Consider the following 14,497-nt stretch of genomic DNA (forward strand, 5'->3'; position numbering starts at 1 on the left):
TTGTGTGGTTTCTCAATCTTCTCTTTATGATCGTATTAGAGAGCGTAAGTATGATGACCCCCACCTGCTTGTCCTTAAGGACACGGTCCAGCACGGTGATGCCAAGGAAGTCACTATTGGAGATGACGGTGTATTACGAATGCAGGGCAGGCTATGTGTGCCCAATGTAGATGGTTTACGTGAGTTGATTCTCCAGGAGGCTCACAGTTCGCTATACTCCATTCATCCGGGTACTGCAAAGATGTATCATAACTTTAGACAGCACTATTGGTGGAAGCGGATGAATAAAGAGATAGTGAAATATGTAGCTCGGTGCCTAAATTTCCAGCCAGTGAAGTATGAGCATCGGCGACCGGGTGGATTGCTTCAGAAGTTAGAGATTCCAGAATAGAAATGGGAACGGATCACTATGGATTTCATTGTTGGGCTCCCACAGACTCAGAGGAAGTTCGATGCAGTTTGGGTGATTGAGGATAGATTGACCAAGTCAGCTCATTTCATTCTTGTGGTTACTACTTACTCTTCGGAGCAGCTGGGTCAGGCTTATATTCGTGAGATTGTGAGGCTTCATGACATACCAGTATCTATAATCTCTGACCAGGGCACGCAGTTTACATCACGGTTCTAGAGGGTTATATAGCGAGGGTTGGGTACTCGGGTAGAAATGAGTACAACATTTCACCCTCAGACGGACGGACAGTCCGAGCGCACTATTCAGATAATGGAGGATATGCTTAGTGCGTGTGTGATAGATTTTGGGGGTGTGTGGGATCAGTTCTTACCACTTGTGAAGTTTGCTTACAACGGCAGTTATCAATCGAGCATTCAGATGGCGCCATTTGAGGCCTTATATGGGAGGCGGTGCCGGTCTCTAGTGGGTTGGTTCGAGCCAGGTGACGCTAGGCTATTGGGTACGGACTTGGTTCAGGATGATTTGGAAAAGGTTAAATTGATTCAGGATCGACTTCGTACAGCCCAATCTAGACAAAAATATTATGCAAATCAGAAGATTCGTGATGTTGCATTCATGATTAGTGATCGGGTCTTGCTCCGATTTTTGCCCATGAAGGGTGTTATGAGAATTGGGAAGAAGGACAAGTTGAGCCCTAGGTATATTGCGCCTTTTGAGATACTTGAAAAGGATTGGAGAGGTGGCTTACACACTTGCACTACCACCTAGTCTCACTACAGTTCATCTAGTGTTCTATATTTCCATGCTCCGGAAGTATCACGACGATCCATCTTATGTGTTAGACTTCAGATCAGTCCAATTGGATAAGGATCTGTCTTATGTTGAGGAGCCAACGACCATTTTGGACAGACATGTTAGAATGTTGAGATTGAAAAGCATTGCTTCAGTAAAACTACAGTGGAGGGGTCATCCGGTCGAGGAGGCGACTTAGGAGACCAAGCATGATATACGCAGTTGTTATCCTCATCTTTTCACCACTTCAGGTATAATTCTAAACCCGTCCGAGGACTAATATTTTTTTAAGATGTGGACGATGTAACGACCCAGCCGGTCGTTTTTAAGAGTTGTAGCCCCATTTACTGTTCATTTTGTACTTTATAACTATTATGTAACTTACCAGGGTAGTCGGTTCGGGTCCGGAGAGATTTTGGAATGAATTGGGACACTTAGTCTCAAGGTTGAAAGCTTAAGTTGAAAAGGTTAACCGGATGTTGACTTATATGAAAATGACTCCAGAATAGAATTTGATGATTTTAATAGCTCTGTATGGTGATTTTGGCCTTAGGAGTATGTCCGGAAATTATTTGGAGGTCCGTAGTTAAATTAGGCTTGAAATGGCTAAAATAGAAATTTGAGTTTGGAAGTTTGTCTGGGTAGTTGACTTTTTGATATCAGAGTCGGAATCTGATTCCGAAAATTTGAATAGGTCCGTTATGTCGTTTATGACTTGTGTGCAAAATTGAGGCAACCAGACTTGATTTGATAGGTTTCGGCATCGAATGTAGAAGTTGGAATTTTTAAGTTTCATTAAAGCTTGAATTGGAGTATGATTCGTGGTTTTAGCATTGTTTGATGTGAATTGAGGTTTCGACTAAGTTTGTATGATGTTTTAGGACTTGTTGGTGTATTTGGTTGAGGTCCTGAGGGCCTCGGGTGGATTCCAGATGTTTAACGGATCAAATTCGGACTTAAAATCACTGTTAGAAATTTTGCCTACTGGTGTGATCGCACCTCCGAAGCTTTTGATCGCAGGTGCGAAGCCGCACGTGCGCACATTCCACCGCAGAAGTGTCCAAGAGTGGGACTGGGCAGTTCTCGCAGGTGTGAAGAATTTGCCCACACCTGCGAGGTCGCAGGTGCGAAGAGAAGACCGCAGAAGCAAAAAATGAGGAGGAAGCTGGGCAGCGCAGGTGTGAAATTTTAGGTCGCACCTGCGAGCCCGCAGATGCGGCTAAGTCAGGCTGTCACAACCCAAAATTTCTCACCGACGGGACCGTGATGGCACCTAACATTTCACTTGCTAGGCAAGCCAACGTTAGAGAATCATTTACCAATTCCTTATTTCCGTTCACTAATTAACATTTAATTAACTACAATGAAATATAACAAGTGCGGAATATCATAAATATGTATTAACTACTACCACCCGAATCTGAAGTCACAATTCATGAACATTCTAGAATTTACAACAAGTAATAGTCTGAAGGAAATACAACTGTCTGAATAAAAGAAAACAGTAAGACATAAAGGATAGATGGGGATTTCAAGGTCAATGAACGTCGACAGATCTACCTTGAGTCTCCGGAGAGCGGACCAGTAGCAAATCTCGATCAACCTGAGCCGGTATCAAAATCTGAACAGAAAGTGCAGAGTGCAGCATCAGTACAACCGACCCCATGTACTGGTAAGTGTCGAACCTAACCTCAGCGAAGTAGCGACGAGGCTAGGACAAGACACCCATATATAACCTGAGCAGTATAATAATACTAGAGGCAACAACAATAAGTAAAGCAATAAATGCAGAAATAACGGGAGGGGAACACACAGTAGGGAAATACAACATAAAGAGTGAGTACAATGAAAAGACATAATTAAAACGGAAATCCTTAAACTAATTGAGCAATTAGAACGGCAAGGAAAACTGCACGGTATCACCCTTTATGCTTTTACTCTCAACCTCACCAAATAACAAATAAGACTGCACGGCATCACCCTTCGTGCTTTTACTCTCTTCCTCACAATATAAATAAATTACGCATGGCATCGCCCTTCGTTCTTTACACTCTTCCTCATAATATAATTAAATTATGTACGGCATCACCCTTCGTGCTTTACACTCTTCCTCGCAATATAATTAAATTATGCACGGCATCACCCTTCGTGCTTTACACTCTTCCTCACAATTCACAGAATCAGTAACAACGGGTAGAGAGGAGTTTCACAAGAAATCAATATTTGCAATTTTATCGTCCTTGGTGGAACCGGATACAAGTCTTTAAACATTTCAACAACAACAATAAGCATGGATAACAAGAATTAAGACTACAAATTTGCAAGAAATGGATTTTTACTCGCATGCTATGGCTCGACCACAACGCATAGATGCTCGTCACCTCAACTATATGTCGTATTCAACCACAAAACACGTAGCAAATACTCACACAATACCTATTCCCTAAAGCCAAAGTTAGACACCACACTTACCTCGCTCTGAAGGCCACTTAATTCTCAATCACAGTTTTTTCCTTTGGAATTCACCTCTAAACAACTAGTATCTATTCAGAGATGACTCATTAATATCAAATATTGCTAAAAGAATCGATTATATTTCATAAATTAAATTTTCAAAATTTTCCTCCAAAAGTCGAAAAAATCGACCCCGGGCCCGCTTGGTCAAAATCCGAGGTTCGGACCAAAATCCTCTTACGCATTCACCCCCGAACCCGAATATGTAATTAGTTTTGGAATCCGATCCCGAATTGAGGTCTAAATCCCCAAATTCCCGAAATCCTTAGTTTCTACCCTAACCCCTAATTCTACCATGAAACTCTAGATTTCTAGGTTGAATTCTAGTGAAATGAAGTAAAAGATTGAAAGAAAAGAGTTAAGGAACACTTACCTATGATTTGGGGAAGAAAATGTCTTTGAAAAATCGCCCTAGGCCTCCTATCCTTTTGAAAACGAGAAGAAAAATGGCTGGAGTCCGAATTAAATGCGCACTGCCCAGCGACCTTCGCACCTGCGGTGCTTTGGTCACACCTGCGCATCCGCATGTGCGGACGGGGTGTGCGCTTCTACGAAAAAGGGCTGGGCCAACTGGGGCCGCACCTGCGGACAGGGTTCCGCTTCTGCGGTCCCGCTCCTGCGGAGAAAAGCCCGCATCTGCAGAAAAATGAAGTCCGGGCCTGGGTCGCATCTGCGGGGCTTTCGCTCGCACCTGCGACCAAAGGCTTGCAGGTGCGGGCACACCAGATTTGGTGCACCAGCAGCCTTGTTGAGGTTTGAACTCAACTCGCGCATCGCCCGAATGGCACCCGAGCCCTCGGGGCTCCAAACCAAACATGCACGCAAGTCTAAAAATATCATACGGACCTACTCGCGCGATCAAATCGCCAAAATAACACCTAGAACTCTAAATTTAGCACCAAATCAAATGGAATTCTCAAGAACACTTTAAAATTTCTATTTTCTCAACAGGACGTCCGAATCACGTCAAATCCACTCCGTTTCTCACTAAATTTCACAGACATGTCTTAAATATCATAATGAACCTGTATCGGGCTCCGAAACCAAAATACGGACCCGATACTAACAATGCCAAAAATCAATCAATTCTTAAAAATAAATAATTTCCAAACTTTTAATTTTTATCAAAAATTCATAACTCATGCTAGGGACCTTCGAATTCGATTCCGGGCATACGGACAGGTCCCATAATTCGATATGGACCTACCGGGACCGTCAAAGTAAGGATCCGGGCCCATTTACCAAAAACATTGATCGAAGTCAACTAAAATCAACTTTTAAGGCAAAAATTCATATTTTCATTAGTTTTCAACATAAAAGCTTTCCGAAAACCTGCACGGACTGTGCACGCAAATCGAGGGTAACAAATTGAGATTTTTAAGGCTTAAGAGCGCAGATTCGAGTTCTAAAATATAAGATGACCTTTTGGGTCATCACATTCTCCACTTTTAAAACAATCGTTCGTCCTCGAACGGACATAGAAAAGTGCCTAGGCCGGTGAAAAGGTGGGGATATCTACTCCGCATATCGGACTCGGACTCCCAAGTAGCTGCCTCAATAGGCTGACCGCTCCGCTGCACTCGAACTAAAGGGTAACTCTTTGATCTCAACTGGCAAACTTGCTGGGCTAGAATTGCCACCGGGTCCTCCTCGTAAGTCAAATCCTTGTCTAACTGGACAGAGCTGAAATCTAACACATGGGACGTATCGTCGTGATACTTTCGAAGCATGGACACATGGAATACCGGATGAACAGCTGATAAACTAGGTGGCAACGCAAGCCTATAAGCCATCTCTCCCACTCTCTCCAGAATCTCAAAAGGTCTAATATACCTAGGGCTCAACTTGCCCTATTTTCCGAACCTCATTACACCCTTCATGGGTGATACCCGAAATAACACTCTCTCTCCGACCATGAGTGCAACATCACGAACTCTACGGTCAGCATAACTCTTCTGCCTGGACTGAGTTGTGCGAAGTCGATCCTGAATAATTTTGACCTCCAAGGCATCCTGTACTAAATCTGTACCCAATAACCGAGCCTCCCCCGGCTCAAACCACCCAATTGGCGACCTGCACGGTCTACCATATAATGCCTCATAGGGAGCCATCTGAATGCTCGACTGGTAGTTGTTATTGTAGGCAAACTCCGCTAATGGCAAAAACTGATCTCAAGAACCTCCAAAATCAATAACACAGGCGCGGAGCATATCCTCCAAGATATGAATAGTACGCTCGGATTGCCCGTCCGTCTACGGATGAAATGTTGTGCTTAACTCAACCCGCGTACCCAACTAACGCTGAACTGCCCTCCAAAAGTGCGAGGTAAACTGCGTACCTCGATCAGAAATGATGGACACGGGCACACCGTAAAGACGGACGATCTCACGAATATAAATCTCTGCCAACCGCTCCGAGGAATAGGTAACTGCCTTGGGAATGAAATGCGCCGACTTAGTCAGCCTGTCCACAATTACCCAAACTGCATCGAACTTCCTCTGAGTCCTTGGGAGTCCAACAACAAAGTCCATAGTGATACGCTCCCACTTCCACTCAGGAATATCTAACCTCTGAAGTAAGCCACCAGGTCTCTGATGCTCACACTTTACCTGCTGGCAATTTAGGCACTGAGCTACAAAGGCAATGATGTCCTTCTTCATTCGCCTCCACCAATAATGTTGCCTCAAGTCCTGATACATCTTGGCGGTACCCGGATGAATAGAATACCGGGAACTGTGGGACTCCTCAAGGATCAACTCACGAAGTCCATCCACATTAGGCACACAAATACGACCTTGCATCCTCAAAACTCCGTCATCTCCAACAGTAACCTACTTGGTATCACCGTGCCGCACTGTGTCTCTAAGGACAAGTAAATGAGGATCGTCATCCTGCCGATCTCTGATGCGCTCAAACAAAGAAGACCGAGCAACTGTACAAGCTAGAACACGGGTGGGCTCAGAAACATCTAACCTCACGAACTGGTTGGCCAAGGCCTGAACATCCAATGCAAGCGGTATCTCCCCAACTAGAATATATGCAAGGCTACCCATACTGACTGACGTCCTACTCAAAGCATCGGCCACCACGTTGGCCTTCTCGGGATGATATAATATGGTGATATCATAGTCTTTCAATAGCTCCAGCCACCTCCTCTGCCTCAAATTGAGTTTCTTCTTCTTGAACAAATACTGCAAGCTCCGATGATCAGTGAATACCTCACATGGCACGCCGTAAAGATAGTGCCTCCAAATCTTCAGCGCATGAACAATGGCTGCCAGCTTTAGATCATGAACAGGGTAATTCTTCTCGTGAACCTTCAGCTACTGCGAAGCATATGCAATAACCTTGCCACCCTGCATCAACACCGCAACCAGACCAATACGAGATGCATCACAATATACTATATAAGATCCTGAACCTGTGGGTAACACCAATACCGGTGTTGTAGTCAAAGCAGTCTTGAGCTTTTGAAAGCTCGCTTCATACTCGTCTGACCACCTGAACGGGGCACCCTTCTGGGTCAATCTGGTCAACGGGGCTGCTATGGATGAAAACCCCTCCACAAATCGACGGTAATAGCCCGCCAAACCCAGGAAACTACGGATCTCTGTAGCTAATGTGGGTCTAGGCCAGTCCTGAACTGCCTCAATCTTCTTAGGATCCACCTGAATACCCTTTGCTGATAAAACGTGACCTAAGAAAGCAACTGAACTCAACCAAAATTTGCATTTTGAGAACTTAGCATATAATTGGCTGTCTTTCAGAGTCTGAAGAATGATCCGAAGGTGCTGCTCATGCTCCTCTCGACTGTGGGAGTAGACCAAGATATCATCAATAAACACAACCACAAAGGAATCCAGGTAGGTTTTGAACACCCTGTTCATCCAATCCATTAATGCTGCTGGGGCATTTGTCAGCCCAAATGACATCACTAGAAACTCATAATGCTCATACCGAGTCCGAAAACTGTCTTAGGAACATCGGATGCCCTAATCCTCAACTGATGGTAGCCAGATCTCAAATCAATCTTTGAAAACACCTTGGCACCCTAAATCTGATCAAATAAATCATCAATCCTCGGTAATGGATATTTGTTCTTGATGGTGGCTTTGTTCAACTGCCGATAATCTATACACATCCTCATCGATCCATCTTTCTTCTTCACAAATAACACAGGTGCACCCAAGGGCGAGACACTAGGTCTAATGAAGCACTTATCAAGCAAATCTTGCAACTGCTCCTTCAATTCTTTCAACTCTGGCGGGGCCATGCGACTTGGCGAAATGGAAATAAGCTGAGTGCCTGGAGACAAATCAATGCAGAAATCAATATCACTGTCGGGTGGCATCCCCTGCAGGTCTACAGGAAACACCTCGGGAAACTCACAAACAATCGGCACCGAATCTATGGAAGGAACCTCCGCACTAGAATCGCGGACATAAGCCAAATAAGCTAGACACCCCTTCTCGACCATATGCCGAGCCTTCACATAAGAGATAACCCTGCTGGCAGAATGGCCAAGATTTCCTCTCCACTCTAATCGAGGCAACCCCTGCAAGGCTAAGGTCACTGTCTTGGCGTGACAATCTAATATAGCATGATAAGGTGACAGCCAATCCATACCCAGTATGACATCAAAATCAACCATGTCGAGAAGTAGGAGATCTACACGAGTCTCAAGACTCCCAATGGTGACCACACACGAACGATAAACACGATCTAAAACAATAGCATCTCCCACTGGTGTGGACATATACATAGGAGCACTCAAAGAATCATAGGGCACAACCAAATAGGAAGCAAAATATGATGACACATAGGAGTAAGTAGATCCCGGATCAAATAGAACTGAAGCATCTCTACTGCAAACTGAAACAGTACCTGTGATAACAACGTCAGATGACTCAGCCTCAGGCCTGGCTGGGAAAGCATAACACCGAGACTGGGCCCCACCACCCTGAACTATGTCCCTGGGATGGCCTCTAGCTGGCTGGTCTCCACCTCTAACGGCCTGACCTCCACCTCTAACTCTTTGGCCTTTACCTCTATCTGCCTGATCCCTGCCTCTGGCTGGCTGAGCAGGTGGTGCAGCAACTGGTGCTGGAACCATGGCATGAGAACTCTGATGCTGTGAGCTGCCCGTTGCCTGAGGGCAAAATCTAGCAATGTGCCTCGGATCACCACAAGTATAACATAACTTCGGCTGCTATGACTGCTGACCCTGAAACTGACCCTGTCGACCTGAATAACCACCCTGATAACTCTGGAGTGGAGGTGTACTAATAGGAGCCGGTGGTGCACTATAGGCTAGCTGGTCGGAATAATGCATCTGAGGGTCACGACCATCTGAGGCACCGTGGGATGCCTGGAGCACTGAATGAAATGGCTTGGGAGGATGGCCTCTACCAAAAGTACTCCTGCCTCTAGATGAGGCACCGCTGAACTCACCGGAATGACGATGCCTCTTGTCAAACCCCTGACCTCCCTGAGTAAGAACCGGTTCGACTCATCTAGCGACATTAGCAGCCGCCTGAAAAGAAATCTCACTCCCAGTCTCATTATCCATTTGTAATCTGATAGGCTGAGCAAGTCCATCAATAAACCTCCTTACCCCCCCCCCTCTCTCTCTCTCTCGGTGGGAAGCAGAAGAATAGCATGACGGGCCAAATTCATAAAACGGGTCTCATACTGAGTAACAGTCATAATGCCCTGCTGGAGACGCTCAAACTGACGGCGACGCTCCTTTCTCAATGTGATAGGCAAAAATTTCTCTATGAAAAGCTGAGAGAACTGGTCCCAAGTAAGAGCAGGCGACCCAGCTGGTCTGGTCAACAAGTAATCTCTCCACTATTTCTTGGCACAACCCGTCATCTGAAATGCAGCAAAATTGACCCCATTGGTCTCCACTATACCCATGTTCCGTAAAACTTCGTGACAGCTGTCAAGATACTCCTGGGATCCTCTGAAGGAGCACCGCTGAAGTGAACCTGAAAGAGCTTGATAAACCTGTCCAATCTCCATAAAGCCTCAGAAGACATAGCTGGCCCATCTCCGACCTGTGCCGCAATAACCAGCTGAACTAATCCGACTGGCTGAGCTGCTGGAGCCTGATACTGGGGAGATATTTGCTCTGGAGTGGGAGTGGTGGGAGTCTGGGCTTCTCCTCCAGCCTGAGAGTATGCTGGTGCCATGGGAAATGCGCCAGTCTGGGCCACACTCTCCATAAGGCCCACCAAACGGACCAAAGCGTCCTGAAGTACTGGGGTAGCAATGAACCCTTCCGGAACCTGAGCTGGTCCGGCAGGAACAGTCTGGGTGGAACCTCCTCGTCAAGCTCTATCTGAGGCTCCACTGTTGGGGCTGCTGTTCGGGCCCTAGGCTAAGCCCTGCGCCTGCCTCGGCCTCTGGTATGGCCTCGGCCTCGGCCTCTGCCCTGCGTAGGAGCTGTCACTGGAGGCTCTGGCTACTGCTCAGCTGAGGAAGCGGTACGTGTTCTCGCCATCTGTGAGAGAGTAAGAGTAGAAGAGTTCAATCAGCATTGAGAAAGCAAAATCGCACGACGGAGAAAAATAGAAGTGAAACTTGTTCCTAAACTTCATAGCCTCTGGAAGATAAGCACAGACGTCTCTGTACCGATCCTCCAGACTCTACTAAGCTTGCTCGTGAATCGTGAGACCTAAGCAATCTAGGGCTCTGATACCAACTGTCACGATCCGAAATTTCCTACCGACAGGACCGTGATGGCGCCTAACATTTCACTTGCTAGGCAAGCCAACGTTAGAGAATCATTTACTAATTCTTATTTCCGTTCAGTAATTAACATTTAAGTAACTAAAATGAAATATAACAAGTGCGTAACATCATAAATCTGTATTAACTACTACCACCCGGATCTGGAGTCACAATTCACGAACATTCTAGAATTGATAATAAGTAATAGTCTGAAGGAAATACAACTGTCTGAATGAAAGAAAACAGTAAGACATAAAGGATAGACGGGGACTTCAATGTCTGTGAACGCCGACAAATCTACCTTGAGTCTCCGGACAGCGGACCAGTAGCAAATCTCGATAAACCTGAGCCAGTATCAAAATCTGCACAAAAAGTGCAGAGTGCATTATCAGTACAACCGACCCCATGTACTGGTAAGTGTCGAACCTAACCTCGGCGAAGTAGTGACGAGACTAGAAACATACAGTGGGGGAATACAACATAAAGAGTGAGTACAATGAAAAGACATAATTAAACCGGAAATCCTTAAACGAATTGAGAAATTAGAACAGCAAGGAAAACTACACGGCATCACCCTTCGTGCTTTTACTCTCAACCTCACCAAATAACAAATAAGACTGCACGGCATCACCCTTCGTGCTTTTACTCTCTTCCTCACAATATAAATAAATTATGCACGGCATCACCTTTCGTGCTTTACACTCTTCCTCACAATATAATTAAATTATGTACGGCATCACCCTTCGTGCTTTACACTCTTCCTCGCAATATAATTAAATTATGCACGGTATCACCCTTCGTGTTTTACACTCTTCCTCACAATTCACAGAATCAGTAACAACGGATAGAGAGGAGTTTCATAAGAAATCAATATTTACAATTTTATCTTCCTTGGTGGAACCGGATACAAGTCTTCCAACATTTCAACAACGACAATAAGCATGGATAACAAGATTTAAGACTACAAATTTGCAAGAAATGGATTTTTACTCGCATGCTATGGCTCGACCACAACGCATAGATGCTCGTCACCTCAACTATACGTCGTATTCAACAACAAAACACGTAGCAAATACTCACACAATACCTATTCACTCAAGCCAAAGTTAGACACCACACTTACCTCGCTCTGAAGGCCACTTAATTCTCAATCACAGCTTTTCCTTTGGAATTCACCTCTAAACCACTCATATCTATTCAAAAATGACTCATTAATATCAAATATTGCTAAAGGAATCGATTATATTTCATAAATTAAATTTCCAAAATTTTCCTCCAAAAGTCGAAAAAATCGACCCCGGGCCCGCTTGGTCAAAACCCGAGGTTCGGATCAAAATCCTCTTACCCATTCACCCCCGAGCCCGAATATATAATTAGTTTTGGAATCCGACCCCGAATTGAGGCCTAAATTCCCAAATTCCCGAAATCCATATTTTCTACCCTAACCCCTAATTCTACCATGAAACTCTAGATTTCTAGGTTGAATTCTAGTGAAATGAAGTAAAAGATTGAAAGAAACGAGTTAAGGAACACTTACCTATGATTTGGGGAAGAAAATATCTTTGAAAAATTGCCCTAGGCCTCCAATCCTTTTGAAAACGAGAAGAAAAATGGTTGGAGTCCGAATTAAATGCTCACTGCCCAGCGACCTTCGCAACTGCGGTGCTTTGGTCGCACCTGCGCATTCGCATGTGCGGACGGGGTGTGCGCTTCTGCGAAAAAGGGCTGGGCCAACTAGGGTCGCACCTGCGGACAGGGTTCCGCTTCTACGGTCCCGCTCCCGCGGAGAAAAGTCTGCATCTGTGGAAAAACGAAGTCCAGGCCTGGGTCGCATATGCGGGGCTTTCGCTCGCACCTGCGACCAAAGGCTCGCAGGTGCGGGCACACCAGGTTTGGTGCACCATCAGCCTTGTTTAGGTTTGAACTCAACTCGCGCATCGCCCGAATGGCACCCGAGCCCTCGGGACTCCAAATCAAACATGCACGCAAGTCTAAAAACATCATACGGACCTGCTCACGCGATCAAATCGCCAAAATAACACCTAGAACTCTAAATTTAGCACCAAATCAAATGAAATTCTCAAGAACACTTTAAAATTTCTATTTTCTCAACTGGGCGTCTGAATCACGTCAAATCAACTTCGTTTCTCACCAATTTTCACAGACATGTCTTAAATATCATAATGAACCTGTACTAGGCTCCAAAACCAAAATACGGACCCGATACTAATAATGCCAAATATCAATCAATTCTTAAAAACAAATAATTTTCAAACTTTTAATTTTCATCAAAAATTCAAAATTCAAGTTAGGGACCTCCGAATTCGATTCCGGGCATACGCTCAGGTCTCATATATTCGATACGGACCTACCGGGACCGTCAAAGCACTCATCCGGGCCCATTTACCAAAAATGTTGACCGAAGTCAACTAAAATCAACTTTTAAGGCAAAAATTCTTATTTTCATTAGTTTTCAACATAAAAGCTTTCTGAAAACCTATCCGGACTGCGCACGTAAATCGAGGTGAGTAAAAATGAGATTTTTAAGGCTTAAGAGCACAGATTCGAGTTCTAAAATATAAGATGACCTTTTGGGTCATCACACAGGCGCAAGTGCAAAAAGCCCTAGACAGAACCTATAATTCGGAGGTTGGCCATTTTCACCCATTTTTAGATTTTAAGAGCTCGGGTGAGGCGATTTTCAGGAGATTTTGTAAGAAAAATATTGGATTAAGTGTTATTAACTCAATTTTGGTTAAATTACCTGAATTCATGGTTATTTTTAACATTTAATTGGTGATTTAAGTTGGAAGATTTAGAAAACCCTCTTGGTTTAAATTGAAGATTTGAGGGTCAGGTTGATGTCGGAATTTGGTAAAATTTATATGGTTGAATTCGTGGTTGAATAAACATTCATATTTTGTAACTTTTGTCGGGTTACGAGACGTGGGCCCACATGCGATTTTTGAGTTAAATTTTAAATTTTGTTGTAAAATTAGTATTTTCATATGGAATTAATTCCATTAATTTGTATTGATTGAATTGAATTGACTGTGACTAGATACGAGGCTTTTAGAGTCCAATTTGCGAGACAAAGGTATAGTGAAGTAAATAATTACCCGGTTCGAGATAAGTGACTTGTCTAACTTTGTGTGGGAGAAATTCTCCTTAGGATTGACATTGATGTGATGTGTTGAAAGTCGTGTACACGAGGTGACGAGTGTATACACAGACTAAATTTGGAAGGTTATGTCTTTAAATTGTGTAGATCACTGTTACATATTAATTAAATCATTTTATCCTGTTATATTCATCATCATTGATCTATTTTTATACTTTTGAAATTTGCCTGACCTTTTCTTGCTAATTGCCTTACTTGTTTAGTTGAAATTTTGTTTCTTTTATTCTGTACATTAATCGAAGGTTGAATTTCTTAATTGAATTATTATTAATTTAAAGTAGTTGATATTTTTAAATTTGGTATTGAGACAACGTGTTATAAATTGTAAAATATTATTTTTATTGAGTTATTTATTCCCGAATATTTTGTGAGATTTTTGTACTCATTATGATTGAGTCGTGAGCTCTTTATTGTGAAAAAATATTATTGTTGTTGATTTATTTTGGCAAGTTGAAATATTTGGGCACTTGAGGTACAAATTGTGATATATTGTGATATTGATACGCATGCGGTGATATAAGGTCTGGGTGTTGAAATGCATGCGGTGAGATAAGGGTGGCTTGATACGCGTGGCTAGTAGGGAAACTATTAGAAGTCATGCGGTGTGATAAGGGTGGCTAAAACACGGGATGCTATTTCGAAAAAAATAATTTCTTTAAAATTTATTGTGAAGCCTCCCGCGGTAAAATAAGAAAATGAGATATTGTGAATTTATTTATGATTTGGGACTACAAGGAGGCAACTCAGGAGTGCCCTTATTGGTATTTCTTTATGGTTGTATTTGCTTTTGGTTATTTTGTTGTGTTCCTTAAAGATGTAAATTTATGTTATTTTGTAAATTTATTTTTTCCTTCACGAGGTAT

General features: G+C 43.6%; 1 long non-coding RNA gene across 1 annotated transcript in view; it reads right to left on the reverse strand.

The window, feature by feature from the left end:
* Window positions 1-14,497, reverse strand: part of LOC108947580 (uncharacterized) — a 62,650-nt gene that overhangs the window by 47,092 nt on the left and 1,061 nt on the right. The window lies entirely within an intron of this gene.

This window comes from Nicotiana tomentosiformis, chromosome 12, assembly GCF_000390325.3.
Source record: "Nicotiana tomentosiformis chromosome 12, ASM39032v3, whole genome shotgun sequence".
Classification (NCBI taxonomy): domain Eukaryota; kingdom Viridiplantae; phylum Streptophyta; class Magnoliopsida; order Solanales; family Solanaceae; genus Nicotiana; species Nicotiana tomentosiformis.